The following is a 24,395-nucleotide window of genomic DNA, read 5'->3' on the forward strand; positions in this document are numbered from 1 at the left end:
ATCACTTTGCAGAGTGATTTTATGTGTGTAAATTCCTTGATACTTTGATAAAATTTCTAAAATTGTTATAAATACATTTTTAGAAGAGAGTATAGTTAGCCTTAGGATTTCCTGAAGAAGTGTATTTCTCCTTCTAGTAATTATTGGAGTTTGATATTCCCTTCTGAATAGTATAAATAGAATTTTATGATTGTGGTGTTTTGTTTAATTCAGGGATGGGTACTTTTGGCCAGTTTGTGTATTTTTTACATCTTAAACCTAGTTAAGTTTGATGAGACATGTAGCCTGAAGGGATTTTCCTTTAACTTACAAGCCCTGTGCTTTGAGAAGGAAATTCAATCCATATATTTCTGATTCGTTTATACTAAAGTCATTAACATGTTGTAGTATTACTCTCTGTCTTTAGAATAAGTGTTTTTTCCTTAAAAGAGAAAGCTTCATTTTTCTGAGAGTAAATGAACTCAGAAATCAATGATCTAAATCTTGTTTGAAAATTGAACTTCATGAAATTAGGGTAGACACTTTCCCAACTCATATATATATATATATATATATATATATATAATGTCAGAGCTGTCGATTTCCATGCTAATCTCCATGCCAAAATCTCAAATTTTATTAACATCTCATTTTGATGTAGGGTGTCTTCATTCATATACATTTAGGTAAGGACTGTCATTACATTATTTTCCTATTAGAATTCTTTCATCAGATGTACTACTCATTAAAATTATTATCAAAATTCTTTTATTTTTATTTGCTTTCTAATTGACAAATACCTAATTTCAGAAAAGACATTATAAATCTATTGAAAAAATTTTAATTTTGCTTTAAGATGATTAAATTGATTGATTAAGTTGATAGTATTTAAATAATAGCTAAATTTCTAACTAAATTTAAAATAGAATTTTCTCATTGATTTTTTTTTTCAGAGACTTTTCACAGCATTATATTGCTATAATTTCAGTGGGAAATTTAAAAGGATCAAATGCTATTCTTCCTATTTAGATCCTGAATTTAAGATTATAAACCAATATAGTATATTAGTGCATATATATGGAGTTTAGAAAGACAGTATCGACGATCCTATATGCAAGGCAGCAAAAGAGACACAGATGTAAAGAACAGACTTTGGGGCTATGTGGGAGAAGGTGAGGGTGGGATGATTTGAGAGACTAGCATTGAAAGACGGATATTACCATATGTAAAATAGACGACCAGTTCAAGTTTGATGCATGAAGCAGGGCATTCAAAGCCAGTGCTCTGGGACAACCCAGTGAGGTAGGCGGGGTGTTCAGGATGGAGAGACAAATGTGCACCCGTGGGTGATTCATGTCGATGTATGGCAAAAACCACCCCAATATTGTAAAGAAATTATCCTACAATTGAAATAAATTAGTTTTTAAAAAAGATTATATTATTGTACTACAAAATTGTCTTGAGGCAAATCAAAGCAAACACTCCCAAAACAAACTAGAAATATTACCACAAATGACATATTTAATAAATGTTTAAGCATTTTTATTTAGTCTTCTTTTATACACACTAATGTATGTATATGCATATATATATTCATATGTACTTTAATGTATATACATTCTACTTAGTTTTAAAACATGTATATAGTACTATATTACCTATCTTTTATGTCTAAAAGTTACACATATAAATTCTCTAAGAATTATGTTTACTTGCTATGAAAAGAAATGTACACACTCAGTTAAACAATTCAAACAATAAGGAAAAGATGTTAATTCTATCTTTTAACCATCACATGTTGAAGCAATACCTTAGTCTATAACATTTTTCCATATGCTTATAGGTATATTTCTGTATTCTTATCTGTTCTACTGATGAGTCTATGTCTAGTACTGCTGCTGCTGCTGCTAAGTCGCTTCAGTCGTGTCTGACTCTGTGCGACCCCATAGACGGCAGCCCACCAGGCTCCCACCATCCCTGGGATTCTCTAGGCAAGAACAGTGGAGTGGGTTGCTATTTCCTTCTCCAGTGCATGAAAGTGAAAAGTGAAAGTGAAGTTGCTCAGTTGTGTCCGACTCTTAGCAACCCTGTGGACTGCTGCCCACCAGGCTCCTCCATCCATGGGATTTTCCAGGCAAGAGTACTAGAGTGGGGTGCCATTGCCTTCTCCAATGTCCAGTACTAAACTATGTTAAATACTGCAGTTTTATAGTAAATGTTATTATCTGGCAGAATGAGTCTCCCATCCCATATTACTTTTTCAGAATTCCCCAACTGTTCATGGAGAGCATTATAACTTTTTAATATACATTTTAAAGTAAAATTGTCATAATTTTAAAAGCTACAGTTTGAGGTTTTATCAACATTAAATTGAATTACTGATGATTTTAGAGATAACATTAAAATATATACATATTGAAAAATATTTTTGTATATTCTTTGCATATTTCTTGCTTATTCCTGGTTTTTTATTTTCTCATTCCTGTCTCTAAACCTAGTTTTACTTCCACTTTATTTTCTGATCTTTTTAAAATACATACAACATTTTTCTAGGTGAAAGTGTTAGTTGTTCAGGTGTGTCCAACTCTATGCGACCGTACCAACTGTAGCCTGCCAGGCTCTTCTGTGCAAGGAATTCTCCAGGAGATCTTCTTGACCCAGGGATCGAATCCAGGTCTGCTGCATTGCAGGCAGATTCTTTGAGCTACCAGGGAAGCCCTATAAGCTGTTGCTGCTGCTGCTGCTAAGTCGCTTCAGTCATGTCTGACTCTGTGCGACCCCATAAACGACAGCCCACCAGGCTCCCTCGTCCCTGGGATTCTCCAGGCAAGAACACTGGAGTGGGTTGCCATTTCCTTCTCCAGTGCGTGGAAGTGAAAAGTGAAAGTGAAGTCGCTCAGTCGTGTCCGATTCTTCGAGACCCCATGGACTGCAGCCCACCAGGCTCCTCTGTCCATGGATTTTCCAGGCAAGAGTACTGGAGTGGGGTGCCATGCCTAGTAGATTACCAAAAACTATTTTTTCAAAATTTAAATGCCAAAAGATTTTAAGAATAAAACTAAGCAAAAATTGTATCCCTTGCGCAGCTGTGGATACATAATTGAATCTGTCTACAAAGACTAAATCTTTAAATGGAAATTTGCTTTAAGAGAACTAGAAAGAACAATAAATATGATAACAATTTCAGTTAAGGACACCCATGTGATATTGTGGCTTCCCTGGTTGTTCAGATGGTAAAAAGTCTGCCTGCAATGTGGGAGACCTGGGTTTGATCCCTGGGTCAGGAAGATCTTCCTGGAGAAGGAAATGGCAACCCACTCGAATACTCTTGCCTAGAAAATTCCATGGATAGTGGAGCCTGGTAGGCTACAGTCCATGGAGTTGCAGAGTTGGACACGACTGAGCAACTTCACTGGTTCGCTGGTATGATACTGTTAAAGAAAAATGGAAATCTTTCTCATAAACCTAAGTTGAAAGTTTATGAGCTATACTAAGCTGTTACAATATGTAATACAAGCTGAGTGTGTTTATAAGTTAATGATGTGCTAAGTTACCTAGCTGTTCACTACACAGTTTGTACATTTTGATGTTCTGATCTTATAACAAAAGTACTGCAAAAGGCCTTTGAAATTAGTTTGTATGGTAGACAAAACAGGAAGAGGGAAAGTTAGCAGATACAAATTTATAGTCATAATAAAATGTTTTTATTTACAATTTTTCCATTATTATAAGTGTAGCTAAAAATCATGGTGTGGAGATCATAAGTAAATCTTAGCCTATCCCTTCTCCAGCAGATCTTCCCAACCCAGGAATAGAACTTGGGTCTTCTGCATTTCAGGTGGATTCTGAGCTGCCAGGGAAGCCCCCAATAAATCTTAGTCTCATGATTTTCATATGCTGTCCGTGTACAGTTATGAAATATAGTTGTAGAAGCTTGAATCTGTGAGATAAAATAGTAAAACCCTTTCATTTTACAGAAGAGATTCAGAAACTATCAACAGTATCATGTTTCCATCTGTGACAATAAGTTGAATTCATGGAGTGAAAAGATAAGGAGAGAGAAGTTGGCAGGCATCCTGTGATAAGGAGCTAAACCAAGGATCTTTCTTTTTATCCTGTGACACTTCAAATGATGGGTGGAGAACTCAGACCACAAGACTAGAGCATTGTGTGTTGTGCTCTCAGATAGAAGGGAATTTTATTCAGGGAAGGGTTTTGTTGTGGTTGAAAGCAGAGATTTATTAGTTGGATGCACTTACTTACTCTATATATGTATCTTTAAAAATATCTGAGAATATTTTAAAATTTCATGCTTTATAAAGAAGGAAATGGTTTTGAGAGTTAAAAACCACATTATAGGATAAGAACTATATAGATGTATAGAAATAGATTAATGCTATTTAAGTTTCTGTATTGTACTATATTTATTGTGATTTCCTCTTTTATTTTCAGCAGTAATACCAGTTATTTTTGTCTAACTGATCAGCACTTTAAAAAACTATCTAAGCTTTAATTGGTAGTCTATATTTGTAAGTTGTTTCATTCAATCTTTCCCAGCATCATGGTCTTCTCTAATGAGTCAGCTCTTTGCATCACATGGCCAAAGTATTGCAGCTTCAGCTTCAGCATCAGTCCTTCCAATGAATATTCGGACTGATTTCCTTTAGGATGGACTGGTTTGATCCCCTTGTAGTCCAAGGGACTCTCTGGAGTCTTCTCCAACACCACAGTTCAAAAGCATCAATTCTTTGGTGCTCAGTTTTCTTTATAGTCCTCTCACATCCATACATGACTACTGGAAAAACCATATCTTTGACTAGATGGACCTTTGTCAGTAATATCTCTGCTTTTTAGTATGCTGACTAGGTTGGTCATAGCTTTTCCTCCAAGGAGCAAGCGTCTTTTAATTTCATGGCTGTAGTCACCAACTGCAGTGATTTTGGAGCCCAAGAAAATAAAGTCTGCCACTGTTTCCATTGTTTCTCCAACTATTTGCCATGAAGTGATGGGACCGGATGCCATGATCTTCATTTTTTGAGTGCTGAGTTTTAAGCCAGCTTTTTCATGCTCGTCTTTTACCCTCATCAAGAGGCTCTTTGATTCCTCTTCACTTTCTGCCATTAGAAGGTTATCATCTACGTATCTGAGGTTACTGTTATTTCTCCCAGCAATCTTGATTCCAGCTTGAGCTTCATCCAGTTCAGCATTTTTCATGATGTACTCTGCATATAAGTTAAGTAAGCAGGATGGTAATGTACAGCCTTGACATAATCCTTTCCCAATTTGGAACTAGTCTACTGTTCAATGTCTAATTCTAACTGTTGCTTCCTGACCTGCATACAGATTTCTTAGGAGGTAGGTCAGGTTGTCTGGTGTTCCCATCTCTTTAAGAATTTTCCAGTTTGTTGCAATCCACAGTCAAAGCCTTTAGTGTAGTCAGTGCAGCAGAAGTAGGTGTTTTCTGGAATTGTCTTGCTTTTTCTATGATCCGGTGGATGTTAGCAATTTGATATCTGGTTCCTCTGCCTTTTCAAAGTCCAGCTTGACCATCTGAAAGTTCTTGGTTCATGTTCTGTTGAAGCCTAGCATGGAGAATTTTGAGCATTACCTTGCTTGAGTGTGAAATGAGTGCAGTTGTGCAGTAGTTCGAACATTCTTTGGCATTGCCTTCCTTTGGGATTGAAATGAAAACTGACCTTTTCCAGTCCTGTGGCCACTGCTGAGTGCTGAGTTTTGCAGATTTGCTGGCATGTTTGTGCAGCACTTTAACAGCATCATCTTTTAGGATTTGAAATAGCTCAGCTGGAATTCCGTCACCTCCTCTAGCTTTGTTCGTAGTGATTCTTCCTAAGGTCCACTTGACCTCACCCTCCAGGATGTCTGGCTCTAAGTAAGTGATAACACCATTGTGGTTATCTGGGTCATGAAAATATTTTTTGTATAGTTCTTATGTGTATTCTTGCCACTTCTTCTTAATATCTTCTGTTTCTGTTTGATTATATCTTATTATATTATCTCCTGTATGTCTGTCTTATTATATAGTCTCCTGTAAGATATTATGAAAAACTAGAAGTGAAAACATTAAGTGTCAGGTGGTGATATGTACTACTGAAAAATAAAGCTGTGGAGGAGAAACAGAATTGTTGGGAATAGCTTGAAATTTAGATTGTGTTGTCAGGAAAGGCCTCATTTTATTCAGGCACCCAGAATTCCTTGTTGAATGCTGGGTAGCTGCCATCCATACCCTCTCCGCTCAAGCATTTATGATAATGAGAGGAATGACACATAGGCACCAATGAGATAGAATGTAGAGGTTTTTACTTATATAGTAAGCAGCAAAAGGATTCCCAAAAGAGAATTAAATCAAATTTAATTGGGTGTGAAATAAGAGAGGATGCTGGAAGCTTGGGCTTTTATTGTGGTTAGTAGATGAAGCCAGAGTGAGGGTTTAGGGTTTTGCTACTCAGACAAAAATGGAGTTTTTGTCTTTCTTACAGCCTCACTGGACAGAAGGAGCAATTGAGGATAGACCTATCCTTTCAACCTTTTTTATCCTTATTACTTGTTACTGGATTGGTTTTAATTCAATCTAGATATCTGTGTCTTGATCACATAAATTTATTCCATTTCCTATTCTTATTATTTGTATCAGATAGGACTTATTTTCATCTATTTAGTTCTATTATCACATTCTTTTGTTGTACCTTTTTTCTTGTTGTTTTACATTGGATGTACATTTTTTCTGTTTTATATCTTACGGGCATTATCACTATCAAAATCTTTCGTTTGGCTATATTGACCTTTTTGTCTGAAATTTATCAAATTCTATGTATCATTTTGTGTTCCCTGCTCTGAGGGCTTCCCTGGTGGCTCAGCAGTAAGGTAAAGAATTTACCTGTAATGCAAGAGAAGCTGGTTGGATCCCTGGGTCAGGAAGATAGCTTGGAGAAGGGAATGGCAGTCCACTCCAGTATTCTTGCCTGGAAAATCCCAAGAACAGAGGAGCCTGGTGGGCTACAGTCTATGGGGTCACAAGAGTCAGACAAGACTAAATCATCACCACCACAACCATCTCCTGTCCTGAATGCATAGTAAGCCCAAAACTACCTCCTGTGATGATATGTGTTGTATCTTAGGAACTTCAGTGTATTAAGGATATACATTTTTAAAAGATCACCATTTAATCAGAAAAAAAGGCTGTATTAAATTCTGTATTTATCTTCCTCTGAGATTAATTTTTCTTAAAAATGTAGTAAAATCTTCCAAGAATTATTTCAGATAGTATTCTCATATATTAAACTTGAACAAAGGTGTTTTTAACTATAAACTCCACCATGGTTTTTCCTGGTATGCTGTAAGTGATAAATAAATATTTATTGACAGTTGAGTATATGAGTATGAATGTGTGTAAGAAGAATGTTTTCTTACAAAGCCTGAGAAACTAATACTTAAAATGAACCAGAATCAGACACACAAAAACAGTGTATCCTAATGTTCTTTTCACAGTAAGATCCTTAAACAGGAAAATAGATTTCTTGTTCTACACCTACCACAAGTTTCACAGAAAAATAAAGTGGTATATTTATTTTTAGAAGACTCTGGGAGATGGTGAAGGACAGGGAGCCCTGGCATGCTGCAGTCACAAAGAGATAGGACTGGGTGATGAACAACAACAATAATGGGGTAAATGATCTTTAATAACCCTAAATTTTAACTTGTAAAGCTGTGGCATTTGTAAAATGTATATTCTCTTTAAATCACAGGGAAGGGGTAAGTAGAAGGAGAAGAATATATAAGTGACCTTTCCTTAAGTGCCTTTTAGGATTTAAATTAGAATATTTTAAAACTATAAACTCCATTTATACAAAACCAATTTTATGCTGAATTTTACTACAGTCAGAGAGCCTCACAGATTTAGCAGCTCCCTCTCATGCCCTCTCATTTGTCTTTTCTTACTGCCTTTTAATCATTTGTTCATGTGTGTGTTTCCCTTATTAGACCACAAACTCTTTGAGGAATGTATTTTTCTCATTTACTTATTCAACAGTTAATTGAATTTTGTCTCTATGCTATACACTGTCTCCCCTATATTCAAATGTTTCAGCCAGTTGAGACATGCTACTCAATAAGTCTCAAATGTTTTGATGAATCTTCTCTGCTCCTTGTTTAGAACATTTAATAACACTTGGATCATCCATCTTTATTGTATTCATAGACCTTTTGTTAGTAAAAGTGCTGCAAATTTATCCTAAAAATCCAAATGCTAATTTAAATAGTATCTATAGAAAAGTCTTTTATCAGTATTTTCCTTAATACTTTTGTAAAAGGTTCATACCCAAATTGATGTATAGAATCAAAGCAATCCCAATGAAAAATCAGGTCAAATTTTTTTAACAAATTGATAAATTAAAAATTTACATGGACTACAGGACTTCTCTCATGGCTCAGATGGTAAATTGTCTGCCTGCAATGTAGGAGACCCAGGTTCAATCTCTGGGTCGGGAAGATCCTCTGGAGAAGGAAATGGCAACCCACTCCAGTACTCTTGCCTGGAAAATCCCATGGACAGAGGAACATGGTAGGCTATAGTCCATGGGGTCACAAAGAGTCAGACATGACTGAGCAACTTCAGTATGGACTACAAAGGATCCAGAAAAGTCAAGGTAATATCAAAAAAGAAAAAATTGAGGACTCATGCTCCTTAATTTCAAAGTTATTATGAACTTAACAGTAATCATGTACAGCATAACAGAAAAATAGATCAGTGGTACAGAAATAGACTTAAACTTATACTGTCAATTGACATTTCACAAAATCTTCAGAATTCAGTAGGAAAAAATGTATATCCTGTAGAATAAGATGACACAACTGGTATCTATATGGGAAAAAAATTAACCTCAATTCCTAGTTCAACTCAGAAACAGATTTTGAGATAGATTTAGATATACAAGCTTCTAGAAGAAAACAAAGGATAATATCATTGTAACCTTGGGATAGGCAAAGATTTTTTTCATAAAATCTATACATAAAGAATTTTAAGTTGGATTTCATCAGTAGCTAAAACTTCTACTCATCAAAAGATGCTATTAAGTACAGAGATATGCCTCAGGCAGAGAAAAATGTAATGCATAATAATATTTATATTTTGAATATATAGGACTTGTATTAAGATCATATAAAGAGCTCCTATAAGTCAAAAATAGAAATAAAAGCAATCCACTAAAATAACAGAAAAATTACATTTCACAAAGAAAAATATATAAGCAGCCAATCATCCTATTAAAAAGTCCTCAAGCTCATTAGAAAAGTGAAAATTAGTATCATAATGAGATAGTAATTCATATGCACTGGAATTACTAAAATTAAAAATCCTAACACTAAATTTTGACAAGAGTGTGGAGGAGTCAGAGATCTCGTATATTATCGTTGGAAATGTAAAATGGCCGAGATGGTTTGGAATACCGTCATTTTCTTTTTAAGTCAGACATATGTTGATGCTCTGATTGAGCAACTGTCCTAATTTTCTCAAGTTAAAATAATTTTTTTCAAAACAGGCTTTACAGCAATATATACAATAACCTTATATTTAAGTGGCAAAAGCTAAAATCCAACAGGAAAATAAGTAAAAGAATTGTGATATTTCATACAAGAGGATATTAAGGAACAACAGGAAAGAAATGAGGAATTAGAATTAAGGAAATAAGAAATGAAATATTAAGGAGCAATAAAGAGAAGCAAGCTGCTGATACATACAACAGCATGGATACATCTCAAGAACATTCCTAGCAAAAGAAAGAAATCAGACAGAAAAGAATATCTTCTGTGAATGTATGTATATATAGTTCTAAGACAAGCTAAGTCTATCTCTGATGAAAGAAATTGGAATGATAGTGTTCTGGACTATAGCCTGCCAAGCTCCTCTGTTCGTGGAATTTCTCAGTCAAGAATACTGGAGTATATTGCTGTTTCCTTCTCCAGGGGATCTTTCCTGGGCAAGAATACTGGAGTGGATTGCGATTTCATTCTCTAGGGGATCTTCCTGACCTAGGGATCAAACCTGGGTCTCCTGCATTGCAGGTAGCTTTTTGCATTGCAGGTGGCTTACCATCTGAGCCACCAAGGAAGTCCCGACAAAAGAAAGAAACCAGACACAACAGAATATCTTCTGCGAATCTATTTATATGTAGTTCTAAGACAAGCTAAGTCTATCTCTGGTGAAAGAGTATAGAATAATAGTGTCCTTTGGAGTTGGTGGTTGGGAGGTGGTTATGTGGCAGGACTGAATAGAAAGGGGTATGAAGAAATATTTTGGTGTAATGAAAATGATCTACATTTGATTTTGATATGGATATGGATTACATGAGTGTATGCATTTGTCAGAATTTATCCAAAATGTACTACCTGTGCATTTCACTGTATGTGGGCTTCCTTGTGGCTCAGCTAGTAAAGAATCTGCTCTCAATATGGGAGACCTGGTTTTGATCCCTGGATTGGAAAGATCCCCTGGAGAAGGAAAAGGCTAACCTCTCCAGTATTCTGGCCTAGAGAACTCCATGGATTGTATAGTGCATGGGGTGGAAAAGAGTTGGACATAACTGAGCAACCTTCCTTCACTTCTTCACTGTATGTGAATTATATTTCAATCTTAAAAAGTAAAAAAGACATATGGATTTTCTTAAAAACCCTTTGAAAAATATATAAGGTATTAGAAGATGTTGACTTTTTTTGTTGAATAGACAAGTAAGGTAATAGAGGCATCAACAATTATTGACTTGTCCAAGATGACATGATCCCTACTAGACATTTTTATTACTGTTGCCTATTGCCAGACTCTTGGACATATTTCTCCTTCAGGGCTTTTGAGTCTTGCATAGAAGAACTGTGCAAAGAGAGAGAAGGAAAGAGAGGAAGGTTGATTGTTTTATCAATTTAAAGGGAAATAGTGACTGTGTGGATCACAAGAAACTATTGAAAATTCTAAAGGGATGGGAATATCAGACCTCCTGAGAAATCTACAGGTCTAGAGGCAACAGTTAGAATTGGACATGGAACAACAGACTGTTCCCAAATTGGGAAAGAAGTGTGTCAAGGCTGTATATTGTCACCCTGCTTATTTTACTTATATGCAGAGTACATCATGCAAAATGCCAGACTGGATGAACCACAAGCTGGAATCAAGATTGCTGGGAGAAATATCAATAACCTCAGATATGCAGATAACACCACCCTTATGTCAGAGTGAACAGGAACTAAAGAGCCTCTTCATGAACGTGAAAGAGGAGAGTGAAAACACAGGCTTAAAACTCAACACAAAAAATGAAGATAATGGTATCAGGTTCCATCACTTTATGGCAGATGGTTTAACATTGGAAACAGTGACAGACTTTCTTTTCTTGGGTTTCAAAATCACTGCAGATGGTGACTGCAGCCATGAAATTAAAAGATGCTTGCTCCTTGGAGGAAAAGCTATGACCAACCTCAGTTCAGTTCAGTTCAGCCGCTCAGTCCTCTCTGACTCTTTGCAACCCAATACTGCAGCATGCCAGGCCTCCCTGTCCATCACCAACTCCCAGAGTTTACTCAAACTCATGTCCATTGAGTCAAAGATGCCATCCAACCATCTCATCCTCTGTCATGCCTTTCTCCTCTCGCCTTCAATCTTTCCCAACATCAGGGTCTTTTCAAATGAGTCAGCTCTTTGCATCATGTGGCCAAAGTATTGGAGCTTCAGCATCAGTCCTTCCAATGAACACCCAGGACTGATCTCCCTTAGGATGGACTGGTTGGATCTCCTTGAAGTCCAAGGGACTCTCAAGAGTCTTCCCCAACACCACAGTTCAAAGGCATCAATTCTTCGGTGCTCAGCTTTCTTTATAGTCCAACTCTCACATCCATACATGACCACAGGAAAAACCATAGCCTTGACTAGACGGATATTTGTTGGCAAAGTAATGTCTCTGCTTTTGAATATGCTGTCTAGGTAGGTCATAACTTTCCTTCCAAGGAGTAGGCATCTTTTAATTTCATGGCTGCAGTCACCATCTGCAGTGATTTTGGAGCCTAGAAATATAAAGTCAGCCACTGTTTCCACTGTTTCCCCAACTATTTCCCATGAAGTGATGGGACCGGAGACCATCATCTTAGTTTTCTGAATGTTGAGCTTTAAGCCAACTTTTTCACTCTCCTCTTTCACTTTCATCAAGAGGCTCTTTAGTTCTTCTTCACTTTCTGCCATAAGGGTGGTGTCATCTGCGTATCTGAGGTTATTGATATATCTCCCAGCAATCTTGATTCCAGCTTGTGCTTCCTCCAGCCCAACATTTCTCATGATGTACTCTGCATATAAGTTAAATAAGTAGGGTGACAATATACAGCCTTGTCGTGCTCCTTTTCCTATTTGGAACCAGTTTGTTGTTCCAAGTCCAGTTCTAACTGTTGCTTCCTGACCTGCATACAGATTTCTAAAGAGACAGGTCAGGTGGTCTGGTATTCCCATCTCTTTCAGAATTTTCCACAGTTTGTTGTGATCTACACAGCCAAAAGCTTTGGCATAGTCAATGAAGCAGAAATACATGTTTTTCTGGAATGATGATCCAGAGTATGTTGGCAATTTGATCTCTAGTTCCTCTGCCTTTCCTAAAACCAACTTGAACATCTGGAAGTTCATGGTTCACGTATTGCTGAAGCCTGGCTTGGAGAATTTTCAGCATTACTTTACTAGCATGTGAGATGAGTGCAATTGTGCAGTAGTTTGAGCATTCTTTGGCATTGCCTTTCTTGGGGATTGGAATGAAAACTGACCTTTTCCAGTCCTGTGGCCACTGCTGAGTTTTCCAAATTTGCTGGCCTATTGAGTGCAGCACTTTAACAGCTTCATCTTTCAGGATTTGAAATAGCTCACCTGGAATTCCATCACCTCCACTAACTTTGTTCTTAGTGATGCTTCCTAAGGCCCACTTGACTTCACATTCCAGGATGTCTGGCTCTAGGTGAGTGGTCATATCATCATGATGATCTGGGTAGTGGAATACTTTTTTGTATAGTTCTTCTGTGTATTCTTGCCATCTCTTCTTAATATCTTCTGCTTCTGTTAAGTCCCTACCATTTCTGTCCTTTATGGAGCCCATCTTTGCATGAGATGTTCCCTTGGTATCTCTAATTTTCTTGAAGAGATCTCTAGTCTTTCCCTTTGTATTGTTTTCCTCTACTTCTTTGCATTGATTGCTGAGGAAGGCTTTTATATCTCTCCTTGGTATTCTTTGGAACTCGGCATTCAGATGGGTATATCTTTCCTTTTCCCCCTTGCTTTTCACTTCCCTTCTTTTCACAGTTATTTGTAAGACCTACTCAGACACCATTTTGCTTTTTTGCATTACTTTTTCTTGGGGATGGTCTTGATTCCTGTCTCTTGTACAATATCACGAACCTCCGCCATAGTTCATCAGGCACTCTGTCTATCAGATCTAGTCCCTTAAATTTATCTCTCACTTCTACTGTATAGTCATAAGGGATTTGATTTAGGTCATACCTGAATGGTCTAGTGGTTTTCTCCACTTTCTTGAATTTCAGTCTGAATTTGGCAATAAGGAGTTCATGATCTGAGCCACAGTCAGCTCCTGGTCTTTATTTTTTTTGCTGACTGTATAGAGCTTCTTCATCTTTGGCTGCAAAGAATATAATCAATCTGATTTCAGTGTCAATCATCTGATGATTTCCATGTGTAGAGTCTTCTCTTGTGTTGTTGGAAGAGGGTGATTGCTATGGCCAGTGCATTCTGTTGGCAGAACTCTATTAGCCTTTGCCCTACTTCATTCTGTACTCCAAGGCCAAATTTGCCTGTTGTTCCAGGTGTTTCTTGACTTCCTACTTTTACATTCCAGTCCCCTGTAATGAAAAGGACATCTTTTTTGGGTGTTAGTTCTAAAAGGTCTTTAGATCTTCATAGAACTGTTCAACTTCAGCTTTTCAGCATTACTGGTTGGGACATAGACTTGGATTACCATGATATTGAATGGTTTGCCTTGGAAACAAACAGATCATTCTGTTGTTTTTGAGATTGCATCCAAGTACTGCATTCTGGACTCTTGCTGACTTTGATGGCTACTCCATTTCTTCTAAGGGATTCTTGCCCACAGTAGTAGATATAATGGTCATCTGAGTTAAATTCACCCATTCCATAAAAGAAAGAAAATATTCCTTTACTCAGATTAAAAATGGCCTTCTAATGGTTACAATCAATCTGAATTGTAATGAACTCTTCTATTTAGACAAAACGGAGCTGCCTATATTTGATTGGAAAAGAGCCAGAAAGCCTGCCTGCCTCTCCAGTGCCTGGCTTTCCTTGTAGCTGTTATTATTCAGTCACTAAGTTGTGTCTGACTCTTTGCTGCCACATCGACTGCAGCATGCTAGGCTTTCTTGTCTTTCACTCTCTTCTGGAATTTGCTCAAATTCATTTCCATTGAGTCAGTTATGCTATCTAACCATCTTGTCCTCTAATGCCCTCTTCTCCTTTTGCCTTCAGTCTTTCCCAGAAGCAAGGTCTCATCCAATGAGTCAGCTCTTCCCATCAGGTAGCCAAAATATTGAAGCTTTAGCTGCAGCATCACTCCTTCCAATGAGTATTCAGGATTGATTCCCTTTAGGAGTGACTGGTTTGATGTCCTTGTTGTCCAAGGGACTTTCAAAAGTCTTCTCCAACACCACAATTCAAAAGCATCAATTCTTTGCCCTCAGCCGTCTTTATTGTCCACCTCTCATATCTATACTTGACTACTGGGAAAACCACAGTTTTTACTATATAGACCTTTGTCAGCCAAGTGATATCTCTGCTTTTTAATATGCTGTCTGGGTTTGTTCATAACTTTTCTTCCAAGAAGCAATTGTCTTTTAGTTTCATGGCTGTAGTCACCATCTGCAGTCATTTTGGATCAAAAGAAAGAAAAATATGTCACTGCTTCCACTTCTTCCCATCTCTTTGCCGTGAAGTGATAGGACCAGATGCTGTAATCTTAGTTTTTGAATGTTGAGTTTTAAGCCAGCCTTTTCACTCTTCTCTTTCACCCTCATCAAGAAATTTTTTAGTTCCTTTTCACTTTGTGCCATTAAAGTGGTGTCATCTGCATATCTGAGGTTGTTTATATTTCTCTTGGCAATCTTGATTCCAGCTTGTGATTGATGCAGCCTGGCATTTCGCTTACTGTACTCTGCATTTAAGTTTAATCAGGTGACATATACAGCCTTGTTGTACTCCTTTCCTAATTTTGAACCAGTCTGTTGTTTCATGTAAGGTTCTAACTTTTACTTCTTGACACAAATACAGGTTTCTCAAGAGACAGGTAAGGTGGGCTGCTATTCGCATTTCTTTAAGAATGTTCCACAGTTTGTTGTGATCCACATTGTCAAGGGTTTACCATAGTCAATGAAGCAGAAGTAGGTGTTTTTCTCGAATTCCCTTGCTTTCTCCATAATCCAACAAATGCTGGCAATTTGATCTCTTTTTCCTCTGCCCTTTTTTAATCCATCTTGTACATTTGGAAGTTCTTGGTTTACATACTTCTGAAACCTAGCTTGATGGTTTTTAGGTATAACATTACTAGCATGAGAAATGAGCACAATTGTCGGGCAGTCTGAACATTTTTTGGCACTACCCTTCTTTGGCATTGGAATGAAAACTAACCTTTTCCAATCCTGTAGCGACTGCTGATTTACCGAATTCCTATATTAGAGTAATTCTGTGGTGTCAAGAATCATGATATTAAAGGTAAAGACACAATTCATCCATACTTTTCTAGCACTTATTTTACCCTAGAGTTTTACCTGAGAGAATGCTGGTTTATTCTTTGTCCCCTCAATAATGAAATCTTCTTTGGTCTCCATTCTCATAAGCAGTGTCAGGTAAGCGGACATCTAGCAGCAGAGGAAAGAAGAAAAGAGAGCCTTAAATAATGTCAGAGCTAGGAAATTATTGTATTTGTGGAGAAAGATATTAGCAATTTGGTTAAGCTGGAAATATAGTCATGTATAAAAATTTTATAAAATTATTCAGGTCCTGTACTCATTTATTCTGATCATTATTGATAAACAAATCAAATAAAATAATTGCTTAGAATTTGGGTAAGCATGTTAGCTAGATACCTAACATAGGTCTGAGTCAGAATATCTGGAAAATAATAAATGAGCTTTAAAACAAAAAAGGGCCTATTTAGAAGTTATTAATTAACATAAAAGTTGTGAAATCCCTAGATTACTAACATAGGAATACTTGTGTAATTATATAATTTTTATAGACTGATAACTCTCTTGATGCTAGTTTCTTGGGGGCAAATTATGCTATTTCAACTAAATGAGTAATGGAGGAAAGGGGATGAATTATGAAATCATAACCAGCAAAGGTCTGTTTTTAAAGATTCAATTTCAGTAATGCTTTACTGATGTATAAATTATCCTTGAAAACAGTGCCTCTTACCTTTGGTGTGAGTGGCACTGTACTAAATTAACTGACTCATCTTTGATGAAGAGAGGTTAATTTTTTTATGTATCAGACATACGAAAACTCTTTTTCTGGGCTTGAGAATTTAAGCCTCTTTGTGAGTCTCAGATTCCCCCAGCATGATTGATTCACCCAAGCAGGAAAAAATGGTGTATTACAAATGCACATCTCTTTTGAATACACCCTGTTGTTAAGGAATTGGTGATAATATTCGATCTCATCTTTGTCTCCTCAGTGCCATGTGGACTGGGTGTTTCTTCCTTATGGATATTCTGAAATAAAAAGCAATATTGTCAACTGCCTTTTAATTAAATAAGAAGTGCTTTACTTCTAAGTGAACAGTGATCATGATAAGAAAAATAGTATAAGGTAAATTCTCAGTTTCTTTTTAGAGGTTGTCTGCATCTCTCTGTGTCATAGCTGAAAATGAACTAACAGAGGCAATTGATACATATAATTTTGTAGTCTTGATACCACTGACTTCTTTGTGTGGGCCAATTTATAGGCAGTACTGGGCTTGCTGTTATTCACAGTGACACCTGGTCACTTATCCCTTAGTTGATATGACCATATACACAACTACTTCTCTTCTTAGCAGTCAAGGAGGGGATGCAGAGCTCAGCCATTGGTTTAATGGCACTTATCAGGCAAAGTCTTGGTATGATTTCTTCCGTTGCAATCTTAGTTGTTATAGCAAGCTAGCATGGGAGATATTGCAGTTTGCTCTCTGAAGTTCAGATCACAGGAATTATCCAAGGAATAGATAGAGAGGGCTTCCCAGGTGGCTCAGACAGTAAAGAATCTGCCTTCAATGCAGTTTGATCCCTGGGGTGGGAAGATCCCCTGGAGAAAGGTATGGTAGCTCACTCCAGTATTCTTGCCTGGAGAATCCCCATGGACAGAGGAGCCTGGCGGACTACAGTTCATGGTTCGCAAAGAGTCAGTCACCACTGAGCAACTAAGCAGATAGAGCAGAATAATATATCTTTATTCTTTATTGTTGTTTGAGATACATGACACATTATCTCTGAAGCTGGAAGTCGATTGTATCCTTCGAAACCAGGCCTATTTACTGCACCCAAGCAAAGACTAAGCATGTCCATCTACATTTTTAAAGTAACAAATGTCAAGCCTTAGTGTGCATGTATGTGATAATCATTGTAAGTGACTTAGAGATCTCTATAGAAACTGCCACATCCAGTTAGAAGGTAGACTGTAGTTTGAACATGAGGTTAGAGATCTTAGTACAGCTGCCTCCAGCATTGGTCCCACCTATTCCCTCATGCTTCCTGCTCTACCTCAGCTGTGGGATTGAAGATTTGAATTTAACACCTATTTGTCTTTCTGGTCGTTATAGCGATACTCTGTTCCCTGTCAGATATATATTTTTTAAGGTTTTCTAAGTTACTTACTAATAAAATAGGCACTTTCATTTAAAAGGTTTTTTTGCAGTTGAGATTGAAGCACATTGACTGAAGGCATTCGCACCATGCTTTGTGTGTTGAGATGGAGTGTTGATGCCTAGGGGAGTACTCATGGTGGGTAAATTGTTCATTACTGCAGAATGGTCAGGAAGCCAGTCTCCCTCAGAACAAATCAGGATAACTTTGACAAAGTTAGTTAAACTTTCTGAGTCTGAGTCTTAGTTTTCTTGTTTGCTGTGAGGACTAAATGGAAAATATACATAAAGCACTTAGCACACAAAGTCTATGGAACCTAGTAGTAAATGTTTAAGAGTGATGGGTATTATTTTCTCTTTTTGAAAGTGAAGTTGCTCAGTCATGTCTGACTCTTTGCAACCCCGTGGACTGTAGCCAGCCAGGCTCCTCTGCCCATGGGATTCTCCAGGCAAGAATACTGGAGTGGGTTGCCATTTCCTTCTCCAGGGGATCTTCCCAAACCAGGAATAGAACCTGGGTCTCCTGCATTGCAGGCAGACGCTTTATCTTCTGAGCCACCAGGGAAGCCCCATTTTGTCTTTTTACTTAGATGCTAATAAAAAAGTGGATAATATAAAGAATTGGATAAGAGTTTTGAGGAAAGATAGTTAAAATAGCCTCTATCTCTTCCCCCATGACACCTCCAAGTCAGTTTCTAGCATCATCTTCATAGTATTTAGACAAATAAGATAGTAATTTTTAGAAGTTAATAATATATAGTTTTTATACTTCAAAATGAGAAAAAATACTGTTTTGGTGAAACCACAATTTATATTGTTGAATGTAATTAGCAATAAGTTGGTTTTCCTTTATAGATAGTTTGTATCCAGATGAGAGCATTCCATTATCTACAGAGTCAGGAGTCCTAATATTTACCCTTCCTTGTATCTCTATCAAAACAGCAAAAAGGAATTTTACTTACTTTGTTGAATTTTCAGCCTTTGAATATTTTAAAATCATATAATAAGCAGAATTGAAAAACATTAGCTCTTCCTTTGAACTGGAATAAATGCTATAGATAGCATTGTCTTTTCCTTTTTTTGTTTGTAATATTTGCAAACTTTATGCTTTCGCCTTGGTATATTACAGATCTCAGTAAGATGAAATGGTAAAAAAAAAAAAAGCTGTTTAAGTGCTAATTCTGAAGACTAATTAATTGATGCAACAAATATTGGTAATATGGTAGTCAAGAAGCCATAGTACTTGCCTTTTTGAGGTAATCTGACATAGAGAGATAAATTAATAAGTATCTTTTACAAATCCAGGTAGTGACATTAGTAATAAGTACTAGGGTAAAAGTAGGCTTCCCAGGTATCACTAGTGGTAAAGAATCTGCATGCTAATGCAGGAGATGTAAGAGACGAGAGTGCGATCCCTGGGTCAGGAAAATCCCCTGGAGGAGGGCATGGCAACCCACTCCAGTAGTCTTGCCTGGAGAATTGCATGAACAGAGACTCCTGGCAGGCTGTAGTCCATTGGGTCACAAAGAGTTGGGCATAACTGAAGTGAAATAGCACACATGCATACTAAGGTAAAAGTAAAGCAGGGAAACAAGAAAATGAACAAGTGGGAGGAAATGGCTACTTTTTCCAGGGGGATTTGGTATAGATACTTAATTGAAATGAGCTATGTGAATATCTGGGGGGAAGAGCTTCCCGGAGATGGACTAGAAAAAGGTCCTGAAAAAGAATGAATTTGAATTGTCATGACCTGTATAACCAGAGCATTGTGAGAGAGAAGGAGAAAGGGAAGATGGAAGGTAAGAGCGGCATGGAAGGGGCTTCCCTGGTCATCCAGTAGCTAAGGCTCCATGCTCCCACTGCAGAAGGCCCAGGTTCAATCCCTAGTCAGGGAATTAGACCCCACATGCTGAAACTGAGAGTTTGCATGCTGCAACTAAAGATCAAGGATTATAAGGCAATAGCACCCCACTCCAGTACTCTTGCCTGGAAAATCCCACGGACGGAGGAGCCTGGTAGGCTGCAGTCCATGGGGTTGCAAAGAGTCGGACACGACTGAGCGGCTTCTTTCACTTTTCACTTTCCTGCACTGGAGAAGGAAATGGCAACCCACTCCAGTGTTCTTGCCTGGAGAACCCCAGGGATGGCGGAGCCTGGTGGGCTGCCATCTCTGGGGTCGCACAGGGTCGGACTGAAGCGACTTAGCAGCAGCAGCAGCAGCATGGAAAAGTACTTAAACAAAGACAAAAAGCTCCTGAATTCCAGGTGGAAATTTTAATTTCTTCCTCTAATTCCTCATCTATTTAAGATCTTAACAACTTCAGCATCCCAATTTGATTTGTTTGTAATAGTAGACTCCTTCCTTCTTGAGACTGATGATTTATTTTAAAATGACCAGAGCAGCTTCAGCTCCATGCAACAAATTCTGGTAAATTCTCTTTTCATTTTTATTCTGTTAAAATATTTTCTAATTTCCCATTTTATGGTTTCTTAGCTATACCCATCAGTTAAAAGTGGACATTTAATTTCCAAATACATGGGTACTTTAAAATATTTTTGACATTAATTTCCCATTTTGATATTAATTTCTTATTTAAATGCTTTATTCTACAATCACCTTCTGTGTTTTTTGAGTCTTCTAAATTTATTTAGGCTTTCAATGGCTAAATCAAAGATATCTCTTGGTAAATATCATATTGTACTTGAAAATATATGGGTTATTTTCAAATATCTTTTGATATTGATTTCTAACATAATTCCACAGTGGTAAGAGAACAGACTCTCTGATTTCACTGCCTTTAGACAATGAAATTTTTGCACCTTGTTTTATGTCCCTGCATATGTTCCAGTGTCTCCTACTTTACAGTCTATGGGAACTTGAGTAGAATTTGTGTCTTACTGTTGTGTGACAATTGTATAAATCTTAGTTATGCTGAATTGATTATGGTGCTTTTCAGGTCTACTATATCCTTCTACTTCTCTGTGTATTCATTCTATTAATTTTTGAGAGTTTTATATTGAAACTCCAACTAAAAATCTTACCTACTTAAAAAAAATTGTAATCTATAATGGGACTATATGTAACTTTGTTCTGTATTTTCCAGTTATCCTATAAATGTATTACCATACTTCCATTATTTAAAAAATAAAAAAAGAAACAGAAAAACAAGAAAAAAGGGAAAAATTAAACAATAAAGAGATAAATTAAATGACCAGGAATAGTGAAAATTGGTTAACAGTTCAAAATATTTTTTGTATTAAAAATGACTTAATAGATTATGCATGAACTGCTAAATGGATCTTTACTTAAAAGAGTACTTTTAAACTTATTTCTTGTTTCAAATGCTTATGTAAAAGCTATATCCTCAAATATAATGACTGAAGTATCTTGAAATCAGAGTGCATTTTAGTTTGATTATGACTTGTCTTCATGCAAGATAAGTCGCTCAGTCATGTCCAACTCTTTGTGACCCCATGGACTGTAGCCCACCAGGCTCCTCTGTCCATGGGATTCTCCAGGCAAGAATACTGGAGTGGGTTGCCATTTCCTTCTCCAGGGGATCTTCCTGACCCAGGGATCGAACCCAGGTGTCCCGTATTAGAGGCAGATGCTTTAACCTCTGAACCACCAGGGAAGCCCTTACATAGTATATGATTGACACAATTATCTAAATAATTAAGGGCAGATAATAATTTTGTCTTAAATATATAAACAATTATCCAGTTAGGGAAACAAAAAATTAGACAGCCGAATGGGATTGTTAAGTAATGTTTTGATGATTTAAGTGTAAACATAAACATTAGGATTAAATTTTCTCTGAAAATATCTTGTGTTTAAAATCTGTGGAGAAGTATACTTGGCAGGGTATATTTTGAGTTTTGTTAAAACCAAAAACTCATGAAAATTGTTTGAGATAGTTTGCTGGAACAAAATCTGGGTCTCCCCATATAACAAGCATGCAACTAAAATAATTAGCTGCCAGTTTGAAGATACAGATATATTTGTCAGAAATTCCCTGACCATTACTCTCAATCACTTCAGTCATGTCCGACTCTTTACAACCCCATGGACTGTAGCCGCCCTCCCCACCCTGCCCCTAGGTTTCTCTGTCCATGGTATTCTCCAGGTAAGTAAACTAGAGTGGGTTGCCACCCATCCCCCAGGGGACCTTCCTTACCCAGGGATTGAACTCACATCTCCTATGACTCCTGCATTGCAGGCAGATTCTTTACCCGCTGAGCCATGGAGGAAACCCATTACCAGTCATTCATTCATGCATTAAATGAATTTTGTTTGAATTACTACAATGTGTTAGTCATTGTGCTGTGTTCTACGTTTACAAAGGAGAACAAGAGAGTCTTGCTTTTCACCCATTGGAGCTTATAGGTTCTTAAGGAAATTAATGGGTAATAATGAATGCCACTCCTCAACTCTCTGCAGTGGAGTTGTTATTGCTGATGTTGTTCAGTCGCTAAATCGTGTCCGACTCTTTGCAACCCCATGGACTGCAACACACCAGACTCCCCCGTCCTTTACTATTGCGCAGAGTTTGCTCAAATTCATGTCCATTGAGTTGGTGATGCTATCTAACCATCTCATCCTATTTTGCCCCCTTCTTCTCCTTTTGCCTTCAATCTTTGGCAGTATCTGTAGTGAAGAGGGTACTTCAACTCCATTCCAAGGATGAAACGTTTAGAAAGATCATCTGGTCTTTGTATGTATCCTTTCTTTAAAAACCGAGGGACTGTCTCTCTGATGAACTGTATTTTCTCTATTGAGAAAATAGACTAGTGGTTGAGATATAAGGGAGGAATGGCTTGAAGAAGTAACGGTTACTATTGCCATGTAACACAATTGCTTCTCTCCTATTAGTAAGGACAGGAAAGAGAAAACTCAACTATTGGTTCAGTGCCCACTCACGTGACATCCTGAGCAACATTCACAACCTAGTTGACTTTTCTGGATAGAGACATTTTCAAGAATAGTGTCAAGGAAGGAGAAGTTTAGAAGCAACGAATCAGAGATGTAGAGGATAAAGGAAGAAATAGCTAATAGGCAAGAAAGTAGAAAGATTTGTGAGTGGAATCTAATGAAATTGAAAAGATCAATGGAAAAGTCAGAAAACTGTGGTCTTATGAATAGAGAGAAGGCATTTCCAGTTTCAGAAGTGGAACATTTCTGGGTATGTCCAATGAGAAGGATAATAAGTGGAGTAAAAAAAGATAAGTTCAAAGATTATTCTGTTTAGGTTCAGTAAGTCATCCAGTAGATGATGACATTACTCAGAGTAAGAAAAAAATGATTTCAACAGATGCCAAATATTTTATTAAATCAAGGGAACTTACCAAGAGAATAATAGAAGAAAATATCAGAATTGAGTAAAGACTGTATAGTCAATTGCGGGAATACTCTGGTGGTTCAGTGGTTAGAACCCTGTACTTCCACTCTAGGGGGCATGGATTTGATCCCTGATTGGGAACTCAGATCCCACATGCTGTGTGGCATGACAAAAAAATAACACACACACCCCCGCCGCCAAATATATAGTCAACCAGCAAGAGCTTCAAGAAAACAGATGTATTTATTTACTTGTTTGTTTATATAAACATGAGGGACTCCTTAACTGAAGTTGTTTGGAAACCCTTGAACATGTAGTGTGTTGGAAAAAGAGATTCTACACTTTGGGAAACAGGGAGGAATTATAGAAAGAGTCAGTGTCCAGTTAAGTCAATCTGAAAGAGATGATTAATAGAGAACAAGTGTTATAGAGGGATTTGTCTAGCTAATAGACCATATAATGAATGGTCCATATAAAGAAGTCCATATAATGAATGTGAGGAATAGTAAGATCTTTGTGGTTTGGACCTTGAACTAGACTGGTAAGTTCCAAAGTTACTTTTACTTTAATATCCGGAGGATAAAAGCACTAGAGCTCCTTAGCCTGTAAAAATCAACATATTGCCTGAATTTACTTCATCTCATAGGTAGAGATACTGCATTAATATCCTGTTGTCAGTATATCATCTGATTTTTAAATGTCTTGGATTTAAAACCTAAGTGTACTTTGCCAAGAAAATATCATCTAGGATTTTAGGCACATTTATTTTAGGAGAAATACAATCCTTGTGTTTATGATTCATTTACACTTAAAATATTGTTAAGAGAAACCTATAATACATCCAAGATAGTTCTTGTCATTCAAGAATCTTTTTAAGAGAAGTTTTATTTCAGTTTTATAACTGTAAAGATTAAACCATATCTAATTTGAAAAGTTAAGAGATATGACTTCTCAATTTAGGTAGTGACACAACCACATTGAACCTACACTACTAGAAAGGACTTTGCTGCTAAGTTGCTTCAGATGTGTCCCACTCTGTGTGACCCTATAGATGGCAGCCCATGAGGCTCCCCAGTCCCTGGGATTCTCCAGGCAAGAACACTGGAGTGGATTGCCATTTCCTTCTCCAAGAAAGGACTTTGAACTGAGAAGCAGAGGAATCACCTGACATGCCTATAATCACACT

The sequence above is a fragment of the Ovis canadensis genome, chromosome 9, assembly GCF_042477335.2.
Source record: "Ovis canadensis isolate MfBH-ARS-UI-01 breed Bighorn chromosome 9, ARS-UI_OviCan_v2, whole genome shotgun sequence".
In the NCBI taxonomy this organism is placed as follows: Eukaryota; Metazoa; Chordata; class Mammalia; order Artiodactyla; family Bovidae; genus Ovis; species Ovis canadensis.